Consider the following 22142-nt stretch of genomic DNA (forward strand, 5'->3'; position numbering starts at 1 on the left):
AACTTGGATTCGCTGATCTAAAAACAGAGAGAGTTAAAATTGTCTGCAGGTTTAATTGAACCTGGCAACTATTTAGCCCGATGCTCTCCCGATTGCAAAGTAGTCAAATGTCTTTTCAAGTCTTTATAGCACTCTTGTTCCAAGGTCTGTGCATAATAAATATTGCTACCTGACTAGCAGATCACTAAACGTTTTCAGCGGCATTTGGCCCCTTATTGAACTCCCACCATCATCCCAGAATAATTTCTGAATATATTTTTTTTCTTGCCATTCGCCTTGCCCCTAATTAAGAGGGTCTCATATGCAAATCTTTCAGCAGCAACGTGCTATTATCAGGTAAAATATTGCATTTGATAATTTTTAATTATAGGTAAATACATTAATTAATTTGCACTTGTCAGAAAGAGGAAGGATGGCAGGATGGCAGGATGGCAGGGAGGGAGGGAGGGAGGGAGGGAAGGAGGAAGGAAGGAAGGAAGGAAGGAAGGAAGGAAGGAAGGAAGGAAGGAAGGAAGGAAGGAAGGAAGGAAGGAAGGAAGAATGATGGATTAGTGGAAGGATTTATATTCCTTGCGGACAGCTGGTCATTTGCATCCTTTTAGAGGGCTGTTGAAGCACTGGGAGGTTCTTCTGTGTCCTCAGGGTCATCTGAGTAGTGCTAATTAATTTTTAGCTATGCAATTTGGGATGAACACATTTTAAATGGTGTGGGAGTATGAACGGATTTCCAGAACAAAAAAATTGCAGACTACAGGAACCAGGAGCACTCAGGTGGCCCTGAGGACACAGATAAACCTCCAAGTGGCCTCAATGACACTCTAAAAGGATGTAAATGACCAGCTGTCTGCAAGGAATATCAATCCTTCCATCCCCATCATCCAGTCAGAGTTGAAGAAGCTCCTTGGATGAGAAGAGAAATGTCTTCTTCTTTTTTTTAAATAAAAGTTTTATTGTTTTTAAGACAAACATAGACAAACACAACATAAAAACATCAAGCCATCTTCCATATATACATACATACATACATACATACATACATACAGTGTGTCTGTTGGTTTACAGATTGTTTTGTGCTTCCACTTCATAGTCTTCACTTACAATTAAAATTGTATTGTCAATCAAATATTCCTAAATACATTAATATCATTGTTAATCAATCATTTGATTATACTGTCATTCATTCATGTTTTACAGGGTAATCCATATTTTACTTAATTTATTTATTTATTTATTTATTTATTTATTTGATTTGATTTGCCAATTGTTTACAAGATAATAAGTATAAGTGTATACATAGTTGTGAATACATGAAATGGGTACATATAAGAAAAATAAAAGAAGAATAAGAGAAACAATAGGACAGGGACGGTAGGCACGTTGGTGCGCTTATGCACGCCCCTACAGACCTCTTAGGAAAGGGGTGAGGTCAATAGTAGACAGTCTAAGGTTAAAGTTTTTGGGGTTTGGGAAGAAACTACAGAGTCGGGTAGAGTATTCCAGACATTGACCACTCTATTGCTGAAGTCGTATTTCCTGCAATCAAGTTTGGTGTGGTTAACTTTGAGTTTGTATCTATTGTGTGCTCTTGTGTTGTTATGGTTAAAGCTGAAGTATTCATTGACAGGTAGGACATTGCAATGTATGATTTTATATACTATGCTTAAGTCAGACCGAAGACGGCGTAATTCAAGGTTTTCAAGTTCTAGAATTTCAAGTCTGGTGGCATAAGGTATTCTACAACGAGTAGAGGAGTGGAGAACTCTTCTTGTGAAATATTTCTGGACTTTCTCAATTGTGCTAATATCAGATACGTAATGTTGGTTCCAGACTGATGAACTGTATTCGAGTATTGGTCTAGCAAATGTTTTGTATGCTCTGGTTAGTAGTGTGATATTACCAGAGAAAAAGCTACGTAGGATTAGGTTAACAACTCTTAATGCCTTTTTGGCTATGTAGTTGCAGTGGGCTCTAGCACTTAGATCATTAGAGGTGAGTATTCCAAGGTCCTTTACAGAGCTTGGGTCATCAACAAGATCTTGACTATTCAGCTTGTATTTTATTTTCTGATTTTTTTTTGCCAATATGTAAGACAGAGCATTTATTTGTTGAGATTTGAAGTTGCCATTTGTTTGACCATTCTGATACATAGTCAAGATCTTTTTGTAGGGTAGCAGTATTGTCTGTGGTATTGAACAGCTTTACATCATCAGCGAAAAGAACGCAATTGCTCTTAATATGATCACAGAGGTCATTTATGTAGAGTATGAAGAGAGTTGGTCCTAGAACACTGCCTTGGGGGACACCACTATTGACAGGTACAGAATTTGATAGGACACTCCCAATTTTGACCATTTGTTGTCTGTTTGCCAGGAATGCCTCTATCCAGTTATGCAGTTGTCCAGAGATACCATAGGATTTTATTTTTAGGAGTAGTTTGTCGTGTACCACTGAATCAAAGGTTTTACAGAAGTCTATGTAGATTGCGTCTATTGCTTTGCCCTGGTCGAGTTGTGTCGTCCATATGTTTTTGCAGTGTAAGAGTTGCAGATTACAGGATAGTTTTTTTCTGAAACCAAATTGTTTATTGGAGAGTAGGTTGTTTGTCTCTAAGTGGAGGATGATGGATTGGTTAATAATTGATTCCATGACTTTACAGGTGACGCAGCATAAGGAGATTGGTCTGTAATTTTCAACTAGGCTTGGGTCTCCATTTTTGAAGATGGGGATGACTGTGGCTTGTGACCATAGGTTAGGCAAGGAGCTGGTCCTGAAAGATTTTTCAAAGATTATGCTTAGAGGTTTGGCTATGGCAGTGGATAGCTTTTTTAAGAAGTAGGCACATATTCCATCCGGTCCAATAGATAGAGATGGTTTTAGATTGCGTAGTGCTTTTTCAACATTGTCTTCTGTAAAATCGATATGTATTAGATCATTGTTGTTATCTGTGGTACGGCTAGGAAATACTGGGCATGATCCATTGCTGTTTACAAATACTGAGCCGAAGAATGTGTTAAAGATGTTGGCTTTAATGGTGTCGTCATTGCAGTCTTTACCATCAGGTCCTATCAGGGGTGGGATGGACCTTGAGTCTTTTAGTTTGTTGTTTACAAAATTGTAAAAAGCACGGGTGGAATTGGTGCTTAGAAGGTTTTCCTCTTGTTTAATGTGATAATTGGTGCATTCGGTCTTTATCTGGTGGCATAAATTTTTGTATCGGCTTTTGAAATTGGCAACGTGACCAGATTTGTTTTTCCGCCAGAGTGATCTCTTTTTGGATTGAAGTTTCCTTATTGTTATGGGTAATCTGCTTTTTTGTTTTGTTTTGGGAGTTGTTGTTGGTACATATAGTTTGATGACTCTTTTGACTTCAAGTAAAAATATGTTGTAATGGTCTTCAACAGTATTGCATCCAGTGAATAGAGATTGCCAATCAAGGGATGAGAGATCGTTGTCTATAAGATCATAGTTGCCTTTTTTGAAGTTACAATTGGGGATTACATCATTGTGGTGATTTTTGTGTGGGCGTATGTTGAGACAAAAGTCAATCATATTGTGGTCACTGCTGGAAAAGGGTTCTTTAGTTTGTATTCCGTAAATTAAATTCAAACTATTGCAGAAGATGAGATCGAGGCAGTTGTTTAGTCTAGTGTTGTTGGTTACTAGTTGTTCCAGTCCCAGATTTGTAATAGCATTGTAGAAGGTTGTGTGTATGATTTCAGTTGTACAATCATTTAGGGTCCAGTCAATATGAGGTAGATTGAAATCACCAAGAAAGATAAAAGGGTATGGGCAGGATGCAGCCCATGTTAGTAATGTATTTAGCTTGTTTACATGTTCGATGTTATAATCAGGTGCTCTGTAACATAGTAAGAATCGAATTGTGATATTTAAGGATAGTTCACAGATGATGGTCTCAGGAAGAGCAAGCTCTTGGGTAACTTGGATATTTTTTAGATGTAAGGACTTTTTATAGAAGATAGCAACACCACCTCCTCTACGAATTTCACGATCTGATCGGTAAACATGATAGTCTCTTACTGTGGTAATGGAGTCGGGGAGAGATGCATTGAGCCATGTTTCACAGACAAATATAATGTCGAAGTTAGCCATATTTAGTAGGAGAAAATTCAGGTATTTTATTCACGAGGCTTCTTGCATTGAGTAGTTTGCATTTAAGGCCAGCAGTAGTTGGAATTGAGGTAGTTTTTTATTTGTTTTATAGCAGTTCATATTATCATCTCAAATCTAACCTATAATCATTTTGTAGATATAATAAAAATAATACATCTTTATTTATCTTTAATATTCATTATATTCTAAAAATCTACGTATTTCATTACCATGTTTTATTGTCTAACCATTGATAGAATAGATCCCAAAAACTTATAAAATTGTTTATCTTCTTGTTCTCTGATTTCAAATGTCAATCTACTCATTTCCAATATTTTCTTAATAACTTCTTCCTGTGTTGGTATTTTCTCATTTTTCCAGTTTTTAGTAAATACAATCCTAGCCGCTGTTAATACATTTACAATCAAATATTTCAATTCCTTACTGTATATTTCAGGTAAAATCCCCAATAAAAATATCTCTGGTTTCAAGTCTATATGCTTTGAGGGAGGGGGGGGGAGGAAGGAAGGAAGGAAGGAAGGAAGGAAGGAGGAAGGAAGGAAGGAAGGAAGGAAGGAAGGAAGGAAGGAAGGAAGAATGATGGATTAGTGGAAGGAATTATATTCCTTGCGGACAGCTGGTCATTTGCATCCTTTTAGAGGGCTGTTGAAGCACTGGGAGGTTCTTCTGTGTCCTCAGGGTCATCTGAGTAGTGCTAATTAATTTTTAGCTATGCAATTTGGGATGAACACATTTTAAATGGTGTGGGAGTATGAACGGATTTCCAGAACAAAAAAATTGCAGACTACAGGAACCAGGAGCACTCAGGTGACCCTGAGGACACAGATAAACCTCCAAGTGGCCTCAATGACACTCTAAAAGGATGTAAATGACCAGCTGTCTCAAGGAATATCAATCCTTCCATCCCCATCATCCAGTCAGAGTTGAAGAAGCTCCTTGGATGAGAAGAGAAATGTCTTCTTCTTTTTTTTTAAATAAAAGTTTTATTGTTTTTAAGACAAACATAGACAAACACAACATAAAAACATCAAGCCATCTTCCATACATACATACATACATACATACATACATACATACATACATACAGTGTGTCTGTTGGTTTACAGATTGTTTTGTGCTTCCACTTCATAGTCTTCACTTACAATTAAAATTGTATTGTCAATCAAATATTCCTAAATACATTAATATCATTGTTAATCAATCATTTGATTATACTGTCATTCATTCATGTTTTACAGGGTAATCCATATTTTACTTAATTTATTTATTTATTTATTTATTTGATTTGCCAATTGTTTACAAGATAATAAGTATAAGTGTATACATAGTTGTGAATACATGAAATGGGTACATATAAGAAAAATAAAAGAAGAATAAGAGAAACAATAGGACAGGGACGGTAGGCACGTTGGTGCGCTTATGCACGCCCCTACAGACCTCTTAGGAAAGGGGTGAGGTCAATAGTAGACAGCCTAAGGTTAAAGTTTTTGGGGTTTGGGAAGAAACTACAGAGTCGGGTAGAGTATTCCAGACATTGACCACTCTATTGCTGAAGTCATATTTCCTGCAATCAAGTTTGGTGCGGTTTACTTTGAGTTTGTATCTATTGTGTGCTCTTGTGTTGTTATGGTTAAAGCTGAAGTATTCATTGACAGGTAGGACATTGCAATGTATGATTTTATATACCATGCTTAAGTCAGACCGAAGACGGCGTAATTCAAGGTTTTCAAGTTCTAGAATTTCAAGTCTGGTGGCATAAGGTATTCTACAACGAGTAGAGAGTGGAGAACTCTTCTTGTGAAATATTTCTGGACTTTCTCAATTGTGCTAATATCAGATACGTAATGTGGATTCCAGACTGATGAACTGTATTCGAGTATTGGTCTAGCAAATGTTTTGTATGCTCTGGTTAGTAGTGTGATATTACCAGAGAAAAAGCTACGTAGGATTAGGTTAACAACTCTTAATGCCTTTTTGGCTATGTAGTTGCAGTGGGCTCTAGAACTTAGATCATTAGAGGTGAGTATTCCAAGGTCCTTTACAGAGCTTGGGTCATCAACAAGATCTTGACTATTCAGCTTGTATTTTATTTTCTGATTTTTTTTGCCAATATGTAAGACAGAGCATTTATTTGTTGAGATTTGAAGTTGCCATTTGTTTGACCATTCTGATACATAGTCAAGATCTTTTGTAGGGTAGCAGTATTGTCTGTGGTATTGAACAGCTTTACATCATCAGCGAAAAGAACGCAATTGCTCTTAATATGATCATAGAGGTCATTTATGTAGAGTATGAAGAGAGTTGGTCCTAGAACACTGCCTTGGGGGACACCACTATTGACAGGTACAGAATTTGATAGGACGCTCCCAATTTTGACCATTTGTTGTCTGTTTGCCAGGAATGCCTCTATCCAGTTATGCAGTTGTCCAGAGATACCATAGGATTTTATTTTTAGGAGTAGTTTGTCGTGTACCACTGAATCAAAGGCTTTACAGAAGTCTATGTAGATTGCGTCTATTGCTTTGCCCTGGTCGAGTTGTGTCGTCCATATGTTTTTGCAGTGTAAGAGTTGCAGATTACAGGATAGTTTTTTTCTGAAACCAAATTGTTTATTGGAGAGTAGGTTGTTTGTCTCTAAGTGGAGGATGATGGATTGGTTAATAATTGATTCCATGACTTTACAGGTGACGCAGCATAAGGAGATTGGTCTGTAATTTTCAACTAGGCTTGGGTCTCCCTTTTTGAAGATGGGGATGACTGTGGCTTGTGACCATAGGTTAGGCAAGGAGCTGGTCCTGAAAGATTTTTCAAAGATTATGCTTAGAGGTTTGGCTATGGCAGTGGATAGCTTTTTTAAGAAGTAGGCACATATTCCATCCGGTCCAATAGATAGAGATGGTTTTAGATTGCGTAGTGCTTTTTCAACATTGTCTTCTGTAAAATCGATATGTATTAGATCATTGTTGTTATCTGTGGTACGGCTAGGAAATACTGGGCATGATCCATTGCTGTTTACAAATACTGAGCCGAAGAATGTGTTAAAGATGTTGGCTTTAATGGTGTCGTCGTTGCAGTCTTTACCATCAGGTCCTATCAGGGGTGGGATGGACCTTGAGTCTTTTAGTTTGTTGTTTACAAAATTGTAAAAAGCACGGGTGGAATTGGTGCTTAGAAGGTTTTCCTCTTGTTTAATGTGATAATTGGTGCATTCGGTCTTTATCTGGTGGCATAAATTTTTGTATCGGCTTTTGAAAGTGGCAACGTGACCAGATTTGTTTTTCCGCCAGAGTGATCTCTTTTTGGATTGAAGTTTCCTTATTGTTATGGGTAATCTGCTTTTTTGTTTTGTTTTGGGAGTTGTTGTTGGTACATATAGTTTGATGACTCTTTTGACTTCAAGTAAAAATATGTTGTAATGGTCTTCAACAGTATTGCATCCAGTGAATAGAGATTGCCAATCAAGGGATGAGAGATCGTTGTCTATAAGATCATAGTTGCCTTTTTGAAGTTACAATTGGGGATTACATCATTGTGGTGATTTTTGTGTGGGCGTATGTTGAGACAAAAGTCAATCATATTGTGGTCACTGCTGGAAAAGGGTTCTTTAGTTTGTATTCCGTAAATTAAATTCAAACTATTGCAGAAGATGAGATCGAGGCAGTTGTTTAGTCTAGTGTTGTTGGTTACTAGTTGTTCCAGTCCCAGATTTGTAATAGCATTGTAGAAGGTTGTGTGTATGATTTCAGTTGTACAATCATTTAGGGTCCAGTCAATATGAGGTAGATTGAAATCACCAAGAAAGATAAAAGGGTATGGGCAGGATGCAGCCCATGTTAGTAATGTATTTAGCTTGTTTACATGTTCGATGTTATAATCAGGTGCTCTGTAACATAGTAAGAATCGAATTGTGATATTTAAGGATAGTTCACAGATGATGGTCTCAGGAAGAGCAAGCTCCTGGGTAACTTGGATATTTTTTAGATGTAAGGACTTTTTATAGAAGATAGCAACACCACCTCCTCTACGAATTTCACGATCTGATCGGTAAACATGATAGTCTCTTACTGTGGTAATGGAGTCAGGGAGAGATGCATTGAGCCATGTTTCACAGACAAATATAATGTCGAATTTAGCCATATTTAGTAGGAGAAAAATTCAGGTATTTTATTCACGAGGCTTCTTGCATTGAGTAGTTTGCATTTAAGGCCAGCAGTAGTTGGAATTGAGGTAGTTTTTTATTTGTTTTATAGCAGTTCATATTATCATCTCAAATCTAACCTATAATCATTTTGTAGATATAATAAAAATAATACATCTTTATTTATCTTTAATATTCATTATATTCTAAAAATCTACGTATTTCATTACCATGTTTTATTGTCTAACCATTGATAGAATAGATCCCAAAACTTATAAAATTGTTTATCTTCTTGTTCTCTGATTTCAAATGTCAATCTACTCATTTCCAATATTTTCTTAATAACTTCCTCCTGTGTTGGTATTTTCTCATTTTTCCAGTTTTTAGTAAATACAATCCTAGCCGCTGTTAATACATTTACAATCAAATATTTCAATTCCTTACTGTATATTTCAGGTAAAATCCCCAATAAAAATATCTCTGGTTTCAAGTCTATATGCTTTTTTGTCATTTTTTCCAACCATGTGTGGATTTTAGTCCAATATTTTTTAGCATCCGCGCATGTCCACCACATATGGTAATATGAGCCAGGTATCTGATGACATTTCCAACATTTTTCAGATTTGTTCTTGAACATTCTTGCTATTCTTGTTGGAAGGAAATGCCACCTGTAAAACATCTTATACAAATTTTCTTTATATGCTGTTGACATTGTCATTTTATAATTTTGAGACCACAATTTTTGCCATTTCTCTACATCAATCCCATATCCAAAATTCTTCCCCCAAGCAATCATTGTTTAGAAGTGAAACGTCTTCAAAGAAAAACAAGGAAGTCCAATTGCCTCCTGAAAAAAAAAGCACCTTTGGGACGTGATTTCAGCTTGCAGTTCTAAAACTGCAGCGTACATTCCTGCACCCTTTTGCTCAATATACGCATTCTCACATTGTCTTCTGCACATATTGAATGCCGATTTTGTTTGGTCACCTGCGTCAGCGTTGGAAAAGTGTTAACACCGATGATGAATCGAATTACATTTCATCTGCGGATCTGGGCAACACAAACACAGAAACTCATATTGAAGTGTGACTTAGAATGTTCTCATCCATCCTCCATTTGCTCTACTTTGAAAAGGAGATTTTAATTATCACACTCGAGCTGCCACCAAAATGAAAAATACATGACTTAACCACCCACCACAATCTGTACCCGAGAAACAAGAACAAGGATAGGTGGAAACTCAAAACACGATGACGATAGAAATGGTCAATAAAACCTGAGTTTATTCCATTGGTATATGTCAATAGAGTTTTTTTTTAATGTATAAAAGCACTGCTCACAAAATAACAAAGCAGACTCCTTGTCCTGACAAAACAACTTTTTATTAGGCTAATGTGAATTCCTTATCATTCACATCCAGCAAAGTCCCAGCAAACAGTCTTTCAAGAGTGATTTACAACCACAGACCTGATCAGACTTGGAGAGCTGTCAGACCGATAGCTCCCAAGCGCGACGCTGTACAAGAAAATACTTGGCAAGGAGTCTCTGAGAGTCACAGATCTTCACACTAATTAAACTAATTAGTGTGAAGATCAAACTAATTGTCTCCTGCAAACACCACTTCCCTTTCACTCTTCTTTATTCCCTATGGGAGGGGCCATTCACCATCCACCTGTGGCTTTACTTCCAAGTCGAGCCTTGTTCCTTAGCTCTTCGATTCTTCTGGCAGCACTGTACATGTGCACATTGGGAACAGACTCCAGCTGTTCTTCTGCCTCACTGATGTCTGACTCTGAAGGCAGATGATAACTGTCGGATGGCCCTTCAACACACAGCATTCGTCAGAGCCTCCCCCAGACTCCAGGACTCGCCCATGTCCCACCACAACCTCCTCATTGTCCAGTCTGCTGCCAGCTCCACTGGCAGCTGGCGGGCCAGAACAGGAGCTTCAAATCTATGTTGGAAATGTAAACAACCGGAAGGGACATTTGATTATGCTTTGTGTAAAAAAGCTACAAAATTCTAGATTCAAATACATACAATTGGACAGCGCTGGGCCTTTGGCTTTGTAACAGAGATGAGCACCAACCCCTAGAACCGGAAACAACTGGCACCTATGTGCGAGCGGAATCTTTACCTTTACCTTACCTTTATTTAATTAATATCCCATCTTTATTATTTTTATAGGCAACTCAAGGTGGTGAATGTGTCTATTATCTATGTTTATTGCCGATATGAACTTTTTGAATGAAACAGGAAAGAAAAATTAACTTATAATGAATGGTTTTGACAATTAGACAGGATAAATTATAGAAAGAAGAGGATTCTGTTGTGGTCATAGAGAAAGATGCAACGTTATAATTGGAAAGAAAGCTGTTAAGATTAGAAGCCACTTCTTTGTATTTATTTTTGAAATTTTGAGTTTGATTGTTTTCTAATGAACACGGTTCATTACCCAACTAGGTAACATCATCAGGTCTAGAAGAGAATGGGGTTTGTGGAGAGGAGGAGAAGGAGAAGGAGAAAAGGACTGTGAGGTCCTTGATGCTCTCAGCCTGGTTGCTTTCTTGCAGACATTTCATTACCCAACTAGGTAACATCATCAGGGCTAGGAAAGAGAGGGGTTTGAAGTCTGTTTTTATATGGTGAATTGCCCTGTCAGTGTTGATGGGAATGATCTTGGTGGTCTTTTGATTAGGTTGTTGTTTATTGTTTGATTGTCTGTCTTAGTTGGCAGTTCTTTAATTGGGGTATTGTCCATGGATGCAACACAAATTCACATAAGGTTAAACAAGTTTCCACTCGTTTTTTTTCCAGGTTGATAGCATCTTTTCTTGGTTTTTCAACTTTGTTCTTTAACTCTTCAGAATAACAGAGCCAGAAGGGATCTTGGAGGCCTTCTAGTCCAACCCCCTGTTTAAGCAGGAGACCCTATACTATTCCAGAAAAGTGTCGATCCATTCTTTTCTTAAAAGCCACCAGTGATGGGGCACCTAGAACTTCTGAAGGCGAGCCATTCCACTGGTTAATTTTTCTCCCTGTTAGAAATGTTCTCTTAGTTCTAGGTTGCTTTTCTCCGTGATTAGCTTCCATCTATTGATTCTTGTCCTGCCTTCTGGTGCTTTGGAGAATAGCTTGACTCCCTCTTCTTTGGGGCAGCCCCTGAGATATTGGAACACTGCTATCATGTCTCCCCTAGCCCTTCTTTTCGTTAAACTAGACATCCTCAATTCCAACAACCGTTCTTCAGTCCCCTAATCATCCTGGTTGCTCTTCTCTGCACTTTTTTCTCAACATCTTTTTTTACATTGTGGTGACTAAAACTGGATGCAGTATTCCAAGTGAGTTCTTACTAAAACTTTATAAAGTGGTACTAACACGTCATGTGATCTTGATTGTATCCCTCTGTTAATGCAACTTAGGATTGGCATCTGCTGGACACTGCTGGCTCCTATTTAAGCGATTGTCCAGTAGGACTCCAAGATCTCTGTCACACTTATGGTACAGGTTTCACTTAATCTGTAGATGGTATAGGTCAATGGTGGTGAACCTACAGCACACGTGCCAGAGGTGGCATGCAGATCCGTCTCTGTGGGCACACATGTGCCATCACCCCAGCTCTGTTTCGGGTCTCTGCTGTGCATGTGTACGTGCCTCCCACCAGGCCGCTGGTCTTCGGGCCTCTGCCAGGCATGCGCAGGATACATGCATGGGGCACGGGGTGCATGCATGGGGGCGCAGGGTATGGGGCCCATGCGCGGGGCATGTGCGTGCCTTGTAATTTGGGTGCATACACACACATTGGGCACTCAGTGCCCAAAGGTTCATCATTACTGGCATAGGTTTTCCTGCTTGAGCAGGGGGCTGGACTAGAAGACCTCCAAGTTCCCTTCCAGCTCATTCTGTTCTGTTCTGTTCTGTTCTGTTCTATTCCTATTCCTATTCCTATTCCATTCTCCCTTCCCTTCATCTATTCTATTCTGTTCTGTTCTGTTCTGTTCTGTTCTGTTCCGTTCCGTTCCGTTCCGTTCCACTCCACTCCACTCCACTCCACTCCACTCCACTCCACTCCATTCCATTCCATTCCATTCCATTCCATTCCATTCTATTCTATTCTATTCTATTCTATTCTATTCTATTCTATTCACATTTGGGTTTCTTCTCCCCTTCAGCCACTTTCAACTCTCTATGATCAAGTGGGCATTATTTCACCAGGTCTGTTAACCTATTTTTGAGTTTTCCTAATTGAGTCATTGATGATTTTATTCAGCCGTTGATCTTCTGATTTCTTCTTTGGCTGCCTTTTATTTTTCCAAGTGTTGAGGTCTTCTCCAATGAATCTGGCCTTTGCATTAAGCCTTAGCTTATTTGGGCTTCCAATCAGCACTCTGTTTTGTTTAATCTAGCATTAAATGGTTTGTTTTCCTCTAGTCCAAGTTATTCTCAATTGTTTTCCCAGCGTCTACATTTAAATGATTTTTTTCCCTTTCTTTCCGATAACCCAGCTTTTACATTTACAGGTTATAACTGGGAAGATCACAAACACACATTAATATCTTGTCAAAATTTGTTTTTTTTAAAAATATATATTTCTTTTTATTAGTTTATAAAATACAAAAATACACAAGATAATAGTAGGAAAATAGGGAAGGGAGAAGGAAAGGGAAACGTGTAAGGAAAGGAGGAAAAAGAAAGAAAAAGCACTGTGGGGAAATAAAAGAATAGCACCAAAACTGAGCTTTTTTTTTTTTTGTTTACTTTTATACAACAGTATAAACAAATGGCTGCCCAGTCTCTCCTTGAAAACCTCCAGTGATGAAGCATTCACAACTTTTGGAGACAAGTGGTTCCACTGATTAATTGTTCTGACAATCAGGAAATTTCTCTTAAGTTCTAGGTTGCTTCTCTCTTTGATTAGTTTCCACTCATTGCTTCTTGTCCTGCCCTCAGGTGCTTTGGAGAATAGGCTGACCCCTTCCTCTTCTTTGGGGCAGCCCCTCAGATGTTGGAATACTGCTTTCATGTCACCCCCAGTCCTTCTTTTCTTTAGATTAGCCAAACCCAGTTGTTGCAGCCATTCTTCATATGTTTTAATCTCCAGGTCTTTAATAACCTCCGTTGCTCTTCTCCGCCATTTTTTTCCAAAGTCTCAACCAGGGGTGAGGCTGCTGGGAGTTTGCAGAGGTTCGGGAGAGCCCCTAGCTAAGATTCTGCACAGTTTGAAGAACCTCCAAATCCCACTCCCTGTATGGCCCCACCCACCCTGCTCCCCTCCTCCCAGGAGTCCCCACGTGGCCCGTTTTGGATACAGGTAAGTGCAGGGCGCACACAGAGGCTTAGGGAGGGTGAAAAACGGGCCTCCCGGAAGTTTGGGAAGGTTGGAAATGGGCCCATTTCTGGCTTCCAAAGAGCCTCCGGAGCCTGGGGAGGCCGTTTTCATCCTCCCATGAGGAAAGACTCCAGAGCAGTGGTGGGATTCAAACAATTTTATTACTGGTTCTGTGAGTGGGCTTGGTGGGCGTGGCAGGGGAAAGGATACTGCAAAATCCCCATTCCCTCCCCACCCCACTAACCTGCTTTCCAGCTCTGTTCTCCTGTGCAGGGCAACAAAAGAAGACCCAGCCGATCAGCTGGGACTCCGGAAGCAGAGAACAGATGGGGGTGGGGCCAGTCAGAGGTGGGATTTGCTGGTTATCCGAACTACTCAAAATTTCTGCTACCGGTTCTCCAAAACTGGTTAGAACCTGCTGAATATCACCTCTGAGCCCGGAGAGGGTAAAAATGCACACCCACACACATCATGGTGCAGGAGGCTTACTAGGCCATGCCCACCATGCCCACACTAACCCAGCAATTGGGCAGAAAACCCCTTGCTAAAATGTTTATACCCCACCCTTGTCTCCACCTCTATTTTGCATCATGGCAACCAGAACGAGACAGAGTATTCCAAGTGTGGTCTTACCAAGGCAGTATATACACTGGTGGGATTCAGCCAGTTCACACTGTCAGAGTATATTCATGGACTGGAATAGAGCTTGGTAACAAGGTCAGCCAATGAATAGGCACAGCAACTAAGTCACCCAATGAGGACTGTTTTGGAAACTGAAACTAGAAGTAGCCTAGGCTGGAAACTGAAACTAGAAGTAGCCTAGGCGTGGCTCTGTATTAAGCTCTGCAACTCTGAAGCTGTGTTGAGCTCTGAGTCTGTCTATTGAAAATGAAACTGCTTCTCTCCTCTGCTTGCTTGCTGAACTAAAGTGAAACTGATGTCTGTTTCTGATCTACCGAACTTACTTGTAACTGCTTCTGTTTGAGTTTGCTCCATTTTGGAGAAATCTACAACTGGTTTGTCAAATTTGCTTATTATCTTTATAAAGACATTAAACGAAGCATCATCTATTTTTTCTGACGCTGAATTAACGCTGCAAAAAATCTGAATATGCGCCAGTTTGGGAGAACCGATTATTAACTTTCTGAGCAGTTTGGTGAACTGGTTGTTGGAAGAAATCATTAGGGCAGAGAACTAGTTGTTAAATTATTTGAATCCCATCACTGTGTATACAAGAAATACCAATACTTTGCTGTGTTTTTTATTTCTCCTTCGCAGTTTCTTCAATGGGCTAATCTTCCAAGACTTTTCTTCCCCAAGGTCACCTTATCCATAAGCAATGCTGAGAAAACTATTCGTGGCCGGAAGCAATCAAGATTTTTCTTCCCTTCCTTACTGAGAAGACCTGTTGGTGAAATTATGCTTCCAATAACAAGAGCAGCCAGCAGTTTTTATTATGCTGGTAGCATGGCCCTTGGTGAAATAACAAGGCTGATGGAGGCAACCTGCCTTTAATTAGCTTGGCAACCTGCCCTTTAATAAGGAAGACAAGAAAAAAAACATGAGTAGCATTTAGAGGGAGGAAAAAAGTTGTGCTGTTCTACAGATCAGGGGAGGGACTTTAAACGGTAGGACCGTTTGACGTAAGAACTCCCGCAAACCTTTCTGACCCCTTTGTTTAAAATTGGTGACATGAGTCCTCCTTATTTTGAATTTAAAAAAAAGGTGCAAAAATGTAGCACACATTTTATAACAGCTGAGGCGTATACCTGCAAATATCCACAAGAAATGTCCCAGATCCTTTAAAAAAAAAAAAAACTGGGAAAAAACTTATCAAGATCATATAGCATTCATGGCACATCAGTCAGGTTGAGTCATCTTCTCCGAGGCTATACCTCCCTATGCATTTTGCATGGAACCAGTATGGAACCAGAAAACCAGTTTGATCTTGTGGTTAAGGCATCTGGCTGGAAACCAGGAGAATTCTAGTCCTCCCATAGATATGTACATGTATACATCCGAACCAGACTGTGTTGTTTCTCCATGACATATAATATATGTGGTAAATGCATAATTTTCTATCTATCTATCTATCTATCTATCTATCTATCTATCTATCTATCTATCTAGTCATCTTAATGTTTATATTAGAGGTGGAGACCCTTTGAGAGCTGTCTGCAATGTGATTTCATTTGAATATATGCAGATTAGTGTACCTTCAAAGTGACAATAAAGTTATTCTAAGTCTAAGTCATATGAAAGCTATCTGGATGGCTTTGGGCCAATCACCAGGAGATGGGGAGTTCTAGTCCTGCCTTAGGCATGAAAGTTGGCTGAGTGACTTTGAGCCCCAATCACCAATCAGCGAGTTCTAGTCTCGCTTTAGGCAAGAAGCCTCTCTCAGCTCAGCTCACCTCCCAGGAAAAATAGGAGGTGGAAGGAGTATTAGATATGTTCACCAGCCTGAGTGACTTAAGTAATAAAGACAAGAGAAAAAAAAATCTAATAAATAAAAATAAAACTTCAGTCTGGCTTTCAAAGATCTCTTAGAGCAGGTGTAGAAAACAATGGCCCTTTTATGACCTGTGGACTTCAACTCCCAGAATTCCTGAGCCAGCCACAGGTCATTAAAGCAGCTATAGTTTCCCACCCCTGTCTTAAGAGAGGTATGAGGGAATAATGTCCATTTCTACTGCCTGCCAGTCTGTCCTCTCTCTTAAAGTCACCCAAAATTACTTCATAAGGAAATTAAGAGACAGCAGTGTGAATCCTGGTAATTGCTGGGAGAAAGAGGAATTGAGAGGGCAATTTCTATCCTTTTCCATTAGATATACTAAAACTATGTTAGGGATAACATTGTTTACCCTAACTGGTTTGGGTAAAAATAATAAATATGGTATCATGGTTTGTTAGTTAAAGTGTGTGTAACTTTAACAGCAAGAATGTAATTAAGGGTGTGGTTGTAAAAGCACTATATATGAAGCGAGGCAAATGCAGCTCTCTCTCTCTCTGGCTTACTGATCCATAATTACTGGATGGATTGATGACTGCGTTCTTGTAGGAGTGTTGATATTTCTCAACGGAGAGAAAATAAAGATTGGACTGATTTATTGTAAGTGTACTGACATTGGCTATTCAACACGGACTTTGCAAATAGAGTATCCCTGACAAGACTTGATTGATATGATATATGACTACTGGACTGTTTATTATGACTATGCTATAATTCTTAAATGGAATAAACAATATTTTTGATAGCACAAGCGTATCTGTATTTTTACTGCGTGTTAACTAGAAAACTTATCTCATACATTTACCTGTCTTCCTATCTGACTTTGCTGTACATTCTGTTTAGTTTGTTTTCCTTAACACCCGTTGGGGAATCCAGGCTTAACAAACTCATTGGGAATTTAGAATAGAATAGAATAACAGAGTTGGAAGGGACCTTGGAGGTCTTCTAGTCCAACCCCCTGCTTAGGCAGGAAACCCTACACCACTTCAGACAAATGGTTATCCAACATCTTTTTAAAAACTTCCAGGGTTGGAGCATCACAACTTCTGGAGGCAAGTTGTTCCACGGATTAATTGTTCTAACTATCAGGAACTTTCTCCTTAGTTCTAGATTGGTTCTCTCCTTGATTAGTTTCCATCCGTTGTTTCTTGTCCTGCCTTCTGGTGCTCTGGGAAATAGCTTGACTCCCTCTTCTTTGTGGCAGCCCTGAGATATTGCAAGATTGCTATCATGTCTCCCCCTTTGTCATGTCCCTGATACAATCTGAGTCCAAGGGAGTGGAGGAACAGCCGACAGGGAGTGGGAGTGTGGCTCCAGAGGTTGTGGAGAAAACTAGGGAAGGGCACAGGCACGCTGGGCATTCAGAGGAAGACCTAAGCCCATCCCCTCTTCATCCTAGGGCATGCAGGGAAGAGCGGATCAGGGAGAAACGTGAATGGCATGCTCTACAAGGGAGGAAAGGGCCTTGATCCCCTTCATGGGCTGCAGCTGTGAAGACTGTTTAAAAGGACAAACTGCACATGGGCCAGTGCTGGAAGCAAAGTGTGAAAATATTTCTGGTCTGACCATTCTTATCTGAGTTCTGGCGTCCTTCCCAGTGTGTGCATTGTGATATTTGTGGGCGTCTTCAAGCTCTTATCCTGCCTTGTCTCCTTAATTGCTTCAGTGTGGTTTGTGTTGTTGTTTTTTCTATTTATAATTTATATGTATTTTGAGTTTGAATGGAGGTTCTTCCTTTTGCGCAACTGTTTGTGGGGGAGTTTTTTCTCCAGTCAATGATAATTGGACCTTTGAAGCCAAGTTGAAGGAATTAAAGGGACTTTACTGGTTTTTGTGACTTTGTTGCTTTTGTATCCCACCCTGGGTCATCACACCTTTTCCTTCTTTTCATTAAAGTAGACATACCCACTTCCTGCAACCATTCTTCATATGTTTTAGCCTCCAGTCCCCTATTTCTTTTAGCTTGATACACCTTGATGTGGCTAAGTCATACCACAATATAGGTAGTCCTCGACTTACAACCACAATTGAGGCCAAAATATCTGTTGCTAAGCGAGAAATTTATGAAGTGAGTTTTGCCCCATTTTACAACTTTTCTGGCTTACCTTTGTTAAGTAATCACTGTCGTTGTTAAGTTAGTTACACGGTTGTTGTTGTTTTTTTAAAAAAAGTTTTTATTTTTTACAACAAACGTACAAACAAAACATAAAAACATAAAACTCTTTCAATTGTATACTCACAAGTTATATAAATTCTCACCTTATCAATCTAGCTTAGGGCTTATGTAATATCAATTATTAAACATTCATTTGACTAAACTATTTTTCCATCAGTTTATATGAGATATTCTAAATTTCATTATGGTTTAATCTTATACATTCATACAATGGTTATATATTTTATATTGTATTCTATATCAATCTTTTAACTTTTATTGTAAGGCTTGCTAATCTATTTCTTTACCATGTTATATCTAACATTACAGGTTTTGTCTAACGTTTTAATTTTTATTTACATGTTTTATCTAACCATTGATAAAATAAATCCCATATCATATGAAATTGTTTATCTTCTTATTCTCTAATTTCAAATGTCAATTTACTCATTTCGGCACAGTCCATGATTTTCTTAATAATTTCCTCCTGCATAGGTATTTTTTTCATTTTTCCAATTCTTAGCAAATACAATTCTAGCCGCTGTTAAAACATTTACAATCACATATTTCAATTCTTTATGGTATATTTCTGGTATAATTCCCAATAAAAAATATCTCAGGTTTAAAGTCTATGTGTTATTTTATCATTTTTTTCCAACCATGTGTGGATTATAGTCCAATATCTTTTTGCATCCGAGCATGTGCGCCACATATGGTAATATGAACCCGGTATCTGATGACATTTCCAACATTTATCCAGCATCCCCATTGTCAGAAGGTTTCAAAAATGACACAAATATAGTTCCTTGTCACCTATCCAGAGGTGGTATTCAGCAGGTTCAGACCGGTTCTAGAGAACCGGTGGTGGAAAGTTTGAGTAGTTTGGAAAATACCTGGCAAATACCACCTCTGACTGGCCCTGCCGCAATCTATTCTCTTCCTCCCATTGAGTCCCAGCTGATTGGCTGGGTCTTCTTTGGTTGCCCTGCACAGGAGAATGGAGCTGGAAAGCAGGTTAGTGGAGTTTTTGTAACCCACTACTGCACCTAGCGTGCCATACACAGGGAGCAAAATAAGTCAGAATGGCAGCAAAACCATTGCATGCACCCATATTTTTTCCCCAGGAAAGTTTATTGCAATTTGCATTTCTTTGCCAAAGTTGTCTACACACACACACACACACACACACACACACACACACACACACACATCCCCAAAGAAGACCAACAACAAAAAGAACAGTTGGGGAATTGGGGGGGCGGGGGCATGGAAACCTGGGGGAAAACATCTCTGTTACAGGTTGTTCCATATGTTCCATCAAAAAAATGTGCAGAAAATTAAAGAGACATCTGTGCAAAGTCCATACGATGACAGCTGCTGATTTTGACTCTTGTTTAAAAAGAATCTTTAAATGAATCGTTAGCATGAATTTTTTAAAAACTGAAGACGGTGTGGGAGCTGGCTGATGCAGTAGGATGCAACTTTGACTGTGATGTTAACGAAGAAACACACAATGGCACAACTGTTGTCCATTCAAAAGATGGTGCTGGAAATTCTCAAAATTCCATAACTGTGATGGAGGAGGGAATCAAGTTTGATATTCCTGAATATGGAACAAGATGAACATTAAAAACCTCCATTAAAGCAGGGCTGATTGAAAATCCATCTGGAAGGGTATCCATCCAGGTATAGCTCAGTCTTTGATATAGTCCAGTGATGGCGAACTTTTTTGTTGCGGTGTGCCAAAAGCGCACACATGCTGGCACCCACAGTGCAATGCCCCCTGCCCACCCTACGCATGCATGCGCAACACCTTAGCTGCATTGCGCATGTGCGTACCTCCCAGCTGATTTTTGGCCCATTTGAAGCCTTTTTCGCCCTCCCGGAGGCTCGTGGGAAGCCTCTGCAGCCTCAGGAAGCCGAAAAATGGGCCCATTTCCCCACTTTCAGTATTGTGCAGTGCAGGTGCGTGCCACCTGTGGCATATGTGTCATAGGTTTGCCGTCATGAATATAATCCGATAGATCCATGTTTCTTATCCAGGTTAGCCAAACGCTTCTATTGTATAAAAGAACAGAATAACAAAGTTGGAAGGTACCTCAGAGATCTTCTAGTTAATCCCTTGCTCAAGCAGGAGACTCTGTAACATCTCAGGCAAATGGCTGTCCAATCTCTTCTTAAAAACCTCCAGTGATGGAGCACCACAACTTCTGGTGGCAAGCTGTCCCACCAGTTAATTCTTCTCACTCTTAGGAAGTTTCTCCTTAGTTCCAGGTTGCTTCTCTCCTTGATTAGTTTCCACTCATTGTTTTTTGTCCTGCCTTCTGGTGCTTTGGAGAATAGTTTGACTCCCTCTTCTTTGGGGCAGCCCCTGAGATACTGGAACACTGCTATCATGTCATCCCTAGTCCTTCTTTTCATTAAACTAAATGTACCCAATTCCCGCAACCATTCTTCGTTTTATCCTCCAGTCCCCTAAGCCTCTTTGTTGCTCTTCTCTGCACTCTTTCTAGAGTCTCAACGTCATTTTTATAGCGTGGTGACCAAAACTGGTTGCAGTATTCTAGGTGTGGTCTTACCAAGGAGTTATAAAGTGGTCCTAACACTTCACGTGATTCTATTCCTTTGTTACTGCAGCTTAGGACTCTTTCTTATATTATTGTATTGTTTTAAGCGTTATATGATGTTGTGATGTTATGTTATGTTGTGTTATCATCTTATGTTATGATGTTCTTATATTCTCTTTCAATATAATGGCTAAGGGCTGTTATTTTTCGGATTACTAGAACATCAATGTCAAGATCCATTTCATTGCTTAGTTGGGTAACGAAAAACAACCAAGTTCAGAGAACACCAAGGATCCCACAACCCTCCTCTCCATTCTCCTTCTTATTCTCCTTCTCCTTCCCCTTTTTCGTCTTATTCTCCTTCCCCTTCTCTTCCTCCTCCTTCTCCTCCTCCTCCTTTCTCCTTCTCCCTCTCCTTCCCATTCTCCTTCCCCTTCCTCCTCTCTCCCTCCTCCTCCCTTTCTCCTTCTCCTTCTTTCCCTCTCCCCTTTCTCCTTCCCCTCCTCCCCCTTCCCCTCCCTTTCTCCTTCTTCTTCTTGTTCCCCTTGCCCTCTCCCTTCTCCTCCTCCTCCTCCCTCCCCCTCCCTTTCCCTCTTTTTTTCTCCTAAACTACAGGTTTCTATTCCTGAAATCTTTTCCTTTAACCCACCATGGCTGCTATCATCACGACTTCTCTGTTTGGACCATTAACTGGGCTTTCTAAAGGGAGGTTTTTCCCCCCCTAAAAGACTCTAAAATAAGACATTGAATGGGGGGAAAATGCTCTTTCCTTTCCTGCCCCCCTCCCCCACCAATGTTGCCGCAGGTCACAAAATGCCTCCATTAGATGGCAGTCTTAGAGAAATAATCTCTGCCGTGATTGCTCTTGGTTTGTGTGTTTGTGTGTGTGTGTATATGTGAGCGTGTGCGTGCATGCTGTGTGTGTTTGATATTTGCCTGCCACAAACACAGCCTTACATTTTATTTGCTTCTTTAATGCCACCATGCTTGGCTATATTTAGCAGGAGCAATTGATTTTATCTCAATTCAAAAAATAAAAAATAAAAAAACTGAGGAGAAAAATGAAAAACCGAGAAAGAGTGGGCGGAATTGATATTGGTCTGAATCTAGGATTGGTTTAAATCCAGGAGGTATTCTGGGAATAGGCAACTCTAACCACCCCCAGTTCTGGATCTCGTATGAGACACACAAACACACACACAGAGCCCAGCACAGAATAACAGAGTTCGAAGGGACCTTGGAGGTCTTCTAGTCCAACCCCCCCTGCTCAAGCAGGAGACCCTATGACATGGGTGTCAACCTCACAGTGT

General features: G+C 39.7%; 1 long non-coding RNA gene across 1 annotated transcript in view; it reads right to left on the bottom strand.

The window, feature by feature from the left end:
* The window catches only part of LOC148131573 (uncharacterized), an 819361-nt gene that overhangs the window by 74684 nt on the left and 722535 nt on the right, over positions 1–22142 (bottom strand). The window lies entirely within an intron of this gene.

The sequence above is a fragment of the Notechis scutatus genome, chromosome 3, assembly GCF_049901735.1.
Source record: "Notechis scutatus isolate UNSWTSFEM ecotype Mainland chromosome 3, rNotScu1.2, whole genome shotgun sequence".
Lineage (NCBI taxonomy): Eukaryota > Metazoa > Chordata > Lepidosauria > Squamata > Elapidae > Notechis > Notechis scutatus.